This window comes from Zootoca vivipara, chromosome 14, assembly GCF_965207765.1.
Source record: "Zootoca vivipara chromosome 14, rZooViv2.hap1.1, whole genome shotgun sequence".
Classification (NCBI taxonomy): domain Eukaryota; kingdom Metazoa; phylum Chordata; class Lepidosauria; order Squamata; family Lacertidae; genus Zootoca; species Zootoca vivipara.
The window spans coordinates 13887462-13894286 of NC_142597.1; the positions used below are offsets into that span (position 1 = coordinate 13887462).

A 6825-nucleotide genomic window follows, 5' to 3' on the forward strand; every position below is an offset into this window, starting at 1 on the left:
AGTTCCGGCACCTCTTGTTCTAGAAAAATAGCACTGCTTAAAACCTCCTTTCTCCTCCTCCTTATTTCTCCTCCAGAACCCTGAAGATGGCCTAGACTTTGACTCTTGGGCATGGAGTGAAATATTAATGGAGATTGTAAGCCATTAATGAAACAAAATCAACATTTTACTAATGGGATAAAAAAAAGTTGTTCTTAGAGAGAAAAAGGTTTAAACATAAGACAAATTGCAATGTATACAAGCAATTTCTCCTAATGGAGCAAAAGTACAGCCAAACAAACATAGATGTAAACATAATCCAGTTTTCCCTATCTAGCCACAGTTCCTAAAGCTAAAGACCTATATCAGATTTGATCTTTCTTATGCACTCCAGCTTGGCACATATCTCAGGATCCCTTTGTATCCTGCGATCACACCTTGATCTACACATCCCGTCACATCTCCTAATATTTTGGTATTTTTACTAATATATTCATTTTTATGCACTCTTTCCCCTTAAACGTGCATTTTATAAACAGTGGTGGGAGAGCTGCATTGCAAACTTTGGACAAGGATAAATTTCAAAGAATGGCTACATCTCGGTTCTCTTATTGCTCCAAACTTGCTGGTTTGGGCTTTGAATGTAAACTGAACTGAATTTCTTTCCCATTCCCTAATGGTCGGTGATAAAAAACACACAGCCCTAACCTCAACCACATGAAGACAGTAAGATTATTTCAGGCATGACACTCACCCACACCATTTTTCTTCAGGTACACGGCAAGCCTGCCAAATCCGCACGAGTCTCTAACTGTTCTTCGCCCTCATAAAGCTCTTTTTTTTAAAAGAGAAACTCACCAGGGTCAAGGTTGTAAAATGAAGTCCTCCAGAACTCCCTTCCCATCACCCAGAGCAAAGAGGCTGCAATGTCTCACCGGTTGCTTTTATTTGACTTTGAGGTCCTCAGCTTCTGTTCCTTCCTTGGAAGAAAGAAATGAAAAGATGAGCAATGTTCTGGCCATAGGCTTCTTAGCCCTGCTCTACTTTCATGCTGGTAAGTCACAGAGGCAAGAAGACCAAAACGCTGTAAAAGGGACCTGCCTGGACAAAAGGCATTGGGGAGAGCTGAATTAACTCAGACCACCCAGTCTTGAGAACCCCAGTGGTTGCTGAAGCTGCTATAGCAGGCATCCCCAAACTTCGGCCCTTCAGATGTTTTGGACTACAATTCCCATCTTCCCCGACCACTTGTGCTGTTAGCTAGGGATCATGGGAGTTGTAGGCCAAAACATCTGGAGGGCTGCAGTTTGGGGATGCCTGAGCTATAGCTTACTGCTGTAGTGGAGAATAATAGTAATAAATGCATTTCAAATAATAGTGGAGAATCTCCTTTATCAGTGGAGACTCCCTGCACAATTTCTTACCCTTTGCCATATGCTCAGCCTTTCTAAGTGTGAAGGTGGTGGCTTGCATGGGGGAAAGGGGGGATGCTTCTTTTAAGATGGTATGCCTACCATCAAAGATAAACACCCACTCTCTATTACACAGGGGTCTGAAAACCTTAAAGCCCTGGCTGCATTTGAACACACTTTTCATAAGTGCCACCTTCATTTGGATACCTAACTGGACTTTTGGATGGCCTATATCAGGGGTGGCCAACTCCCAAGAGACTGCGATTTACTTTCAAAATTAAAATCTGGCAGGGATCTACCCCTGTTTTTTAGGGGTTCAGGCCAATGTTGTTGACCTTTTTCTTTGGGGGTGGAAAAGAAGCAGCCACTAACCTTATGATCGCTGGCCAGATAACAGCCTCCGTTTCTAAGCTCCGGCTTCCCTTCTGCAACAATAGAGGCTGGCACAAGGAGAAGGGCCGGGGCCGGAAGGGGGCCAGCGATTGACCGCGATCTACAAAAACCTCGCAGGGATCGACCAGTAGATCGCGATCGATGTGTTGGAAATCCCTGGCCTATATCAAGCTATATGTAAAAACTAAGATTAGTTGTGTAGCAGGAGTGAGGAATCATTTTTATCCCAAGGCCCAAGTTTTCTTGAGCAAATACTCATTGATTAGGTTGAATTTTATTCTTATCAGACCATATTAAACTGTGCAGCGTGAAATTTATACTTAAATGCAAAGAAAATTGTATAGGACAGTTCTATACTTAAAAGCAAAGAAAATTGTATGGGACAGCTTGTAATTTCAGTTGAAGCTTTCATAATCCTCTCTTTCCCTCATCCCCCATTGGGGAAAAATAGATTCCCTCTGAAATAAAGTACGCAGGTTTGGCCCAAGACATGTTGGCACCAGAGGTGAACCACAAAATGGTTCCCCCTCTCCACCAGGGACGAAGGGGTGAATGAAGATCTACATCAGGGGTCAGCAAACTTTTTCAGCAGGGGGCCATCCACAGTCCCTCAGACCTTGTGGGGGGCTGGACTATATTTTTTTTGGGGGGGTGAACGAATTCCTATGCCCCACAAATAACCCAGAGATGCATTTTAAATAAAAGGACACATTCTACTCATGTAAAAACATGCTGATTCCCAGATCGTCCGCGGGCCGGATTGAGAAGGCGATTGGGCCACATCCGGCCCCCGGGCCTTAGTTTGGGGACCCTGATCTACATCCAGAACAGGGGGCAGGGCAGAGAAAGATCTACATTGGGATCTGCTGCTCATGTGGCTTCTGCTGCCTGAGCTTAGGCCTTGAGGCATGGTTTCTAAAAGTGAGAAAAGCAGGGACAAATGGGCATGGACATTTTCTCCCTAGCTTTTTCTAGTTGAAAGAGTTGCTTAGTTTTGCTTTTTAAAAAACTATTTCCTCTCCAAAGGTGGGATCCAATGCTAGTGATTTTTAAGACTGGCTAAGCAATGAAGATGGACAGAAGGCTCTCAGAAATTGGAAATATATCAATGCTATTGATTCCCTCAAGAAATATATTTAAATATATTGATGCTATTGATTCTCTCCTGTGACAGGAGAAAGACTGAACCATGGCTTTGAAAGGTTTTTTGGGGGGGGGGTCAGAATCTTGGATGGCTCCACCCCACTTTAAGCATAAGAAAACTTCCCCTGATCCCTTGTTGAGTGTGCTGCTTTTCATACAGCTATGGCTGTTGCTTGTTCTAGCCTGGGGAGTCTCTTTCTTTCTTTCTTTCTTTCTTTCTTTCTTTCTTTCTTTCTTTCTTTCTTTCTTTCTTTCTTTCTTTCTTTCGTCTTCCTTCCTTCCTTCCTTCCCTTTCTTTCTATACTGTTTTCATTCTCATGGTACAGGAAATGAATTTTTAGAAAACAATTGCTACAGCAGTAAACCACAAGTAACTTGTCCTGATAAAATTACAGACTTTTGTCTTAAAGTTTCATTTGATTTCTCTAAGAGATGATGCCACATTTTCCTATTCTTAGTAGCCACTTACTTAATGTTTTCCTTTTCTCTTCATCTGGCTCAGCTGGAGCTCCAAAGTGCCTGACATGTAAAGATGTCGCAAGAGATAACACCTGTATGCATAAAGAAGCAACTTGCGCAGGGAGATTGTGGAGATTCTGCTATTCCCGGCTGAAGGTTAAAGGTGAGCCCAGGAGGCAATGATTACTTTTGGAATCCTGTGCACACCATGGAAAGTTATATTCCATGCTTGTTCCTAAAAAAACATTTTGCAATATCTTGCTGCATACATACAGAAAGCACTTTCTGATGTTGCCTCCTATTGGTGAAAACCTACTGATGTTGGGGGGCTGTGCCACTCACCCTTGACATGTTTATTTTTTATTATTAATATACATTTTTATTAGTTTTTACATATATTTTCCAAACAGAACATATAATCTCATTTTATTCAACATTTTGGCTATTTTAGCCTGAGACTTCCATCAACCACGTCTAATGATCTTCAAACCTCATCTCTTAATCTTACGGTACATTTGATCCTAACTATTACTTTTAATAATCCATAGCTTAAAATCCATTCTCATGAATCTTTTCTGCAATATTTCATATAGTTCTCCTTACAAAACTTATTGTAGTCCTACAAGCGTAGTCAGTTGATTACAATTGTCTTTCAGATAACTTGTATATTTACTCCAATCTTTCAAGAATTTCTGGTCCCGTTGGTCACCCTTGACATGTTTAATTTGTCTATCGATTGAATTGCTGCTTCTGTATGCCGATATATACCCTTTGTATATCACCATACCAGTTTCCAGCCTCTCTCTTTCAAAAGACTACAAGATAGGTAGGTAATGTAATGTAAAGGACCCCTGGATGGTTAGGTCCAGTCAAAGGCGACTATGGGGTTGCGGCGCACATCTTTCTTTCAGGCCGAAGGAGCTGGCGTTTGTCCACAGACGGCTTTCTGGATCATGTGGCCAGCATGACTATACTGCCTCTGGCACAACACTGGGATGGAAGCCAGAGCACATGGAAACGATGTTTACTTTCCTGCCACAGTGGTACCTATTTATCTACTCGCACTGGCATGCTTTTGAACTGCTAGGTTGGCAGAAGCTGGGGCTCACCCTATCATGCAGATTTGAACCACCGACCTTCCAATCGACAAGCTCAAGAGGCTCAGTGGTTTAGACCACAGTGCCACCCGCATCCCAAGACAGGTAGACATTTGGTTGTCAAATGTACTGTTAAATACATAGGTGATCTACCATGAAAACCCTGCCAACTAAATCTGTACCGCACTATCTGCAGTTAAGCCTCTGATCAACTGAAAAAATAGAAATAGAAAATAGGGGGAGAATGTGTGTTAAGGTTGCATTCCACTAAAAATGAAACCATCATTTTCGTACTCTGCCCCCATAAGTGGTAAGAGTTCATCCTCTGTAAATGGCTGAAGTTTGTTACAGGAGAGGGAAGAAGAAGAAGAGTTTGGATTTGATATCCCGCTTTATCACTACCCGAAGGAGTCTCAAAGCGGCTAACATTCTCCTTTCCCCTCCTCCCCCACAACAAACCCTCTGTGAGGTGAGTGGGGCTGGGAGACTTCAGAGAAGTGTGACTAGCCCAAGGTCACCCAGCAGTTGCATGTGGAGGAGTGGAGACGCGAACCCGGTTTCCCAGATTACGAGTCTACTGCTCTTAACCACTACACCACGCTGGCTCTCAAGTATGGAAATGTCATATCACATGTCTATTGAATGTACCCAAAGGAAGCCCAGCCCAGGAGGACCTTTCAGAGCTAACCTCCCCACTGTACTAACTGAGGCATTTCTGCTAATCCTGTTATAGTTATCATTAATGCAATTTATTTAGCTTGTTGTTGCTTACTATTAAAAAAAAAGAAAAAAACTCCATGTGACTGGGGGTTTTTTGTTTTGTTTTAATCTTGCATGTCTGTTGGGCCATTGTCTACCAGGAGACATCTGGAATGCATGCAGTTCTCAATTAGGGAAGAGGCAAGGGCAACTCAGCTCCAATATCATCCCAAAGCACCCATGGGCAGGGACCCAGCACCCTGGAATATATCCCAGAGGTGTGGCTCACAATGACAATGAATGTGTTAGACCAGGGGTGTCAAACTCAAATTCATCGGGGGCCGCATCAGAATTTTTGGTCACCCTCAAAGGGCCGGTTGTATCTGTAGGAAAAATACCCTTTAAAAGAGGTATCAGGGGGGGTCAGGGGGGAAGAGGGGGGAGGACAAACCCAGCTTTAAAATGGACCACCTTTGACTCTCAATGCCCACGGGGTCTACTGGTGGCAGAAGTGGACTTGTGGGGGGAGGGAGGGAAGAAGGATGGAGTATATATATTATGTTTTGTTCTGTTTTGTCTATATTAAAATCAATAAAAATTATTTTTAAAAAAAGACTTTAAAGGCATGCACAGCAACATTACCTTTTTGTGCAGGGAGTGCGGGCGGGTGGCGGCGAGGCAGCAGGTTAGTGGTGGTGGCGGGGGCCTGATCCGGCCATAGGCCGAGTGGGGGAGGCGGCGATCTGGTGGGAGGCCGGCTAGCGGCGGCGGCGGGAGGCCGCTAGCGCTGGAGGCGGGGCTCGATCCGGCCGTGGGCCAAGCGATGGAGGCGGCCGGAGGCCGCTAGCGGTGGAGGAGGGGCCCGATCCGGCCATAGCCAGAGTGCCAGAGGCGGCGGGAGACCGCTAGCGGCGGAGGCAGGGCTCGATCTGGCCGTAGGCCGGGCGCTGGAGGCGACGGGAGGCCGCTAGCGGTGGAGGAGGGGCCCGATCCGGCCGTAGGCCGAGCGCTGGAGGCGGGGAGAGGCCGCTAGCGCTGGAGGCGGGGCCCGATCCGGCCGTAGGCCAAGCGCTGGAGGCGGGGAGAGGCCGCTAGCGGAGGCGGCAGGGCCTGATCCGGCTGTGGGCCGAGCGCTAGTGGCGGCAGCGGGGGTGAAGGCTGGCGGCCACGCGGGCCACATGACGAGGTCTGGCGGGCCGGATTTGGCCCGCGGGCCTTGGGTTTGACACCCGTGTGTTAGACCCTTCCTAATCCTACTGGTGGTTACCTGGTAAGGGAGGAAAGGTTCTTTGGGGGAAAATATGCTTATCAAGTTGGGGTGTCCTATGGTACATTTTTGTCCTTCTTTCTCTTTTATCCAGGAGACTCTTTTAGTGTGGATCGGGGATGCTCTATGGTTTGCCGCAGCATAAAGAGTATTAACAAACAACGCAATGAGGAAATGTTGTGTTGCGTGAGAAACCTTTGCAACACTCACAACTTGTGGCAGAGTGCTAAGTGGATGGATGAAGACGAAAAAGAAGAAGATGAGTTTGATACCCGCGAACCTGGTTCCCCAGATTACAAGTCTACCGCTCTTAACCACTACACCACACCGGCTCCCAGTGTGATTAAATAAAGAATAAATCTTTATTGGGAATGAA

The 6825-nt window shown here is 45.6% G+C and overlaps 1 long non-coding RNA gene across 1 annotated transcript; it reads left to right on the forward strand.

Moving 5' to 3' along the window:
- The first annotated feature begins 901 nt into the window (after window positions 1-901).
- Window positions 902-6825, forward strand: LOC148683492 (uncharacterized). Its single transcript, XR_015947002.1, has 3 exons — window positions 902-1033; window positions 3430-3549; window positions 6544-6825. It is a non-coding gene; the product is annotated as an uncharacterized LOC148683492 (long non-coding RNA).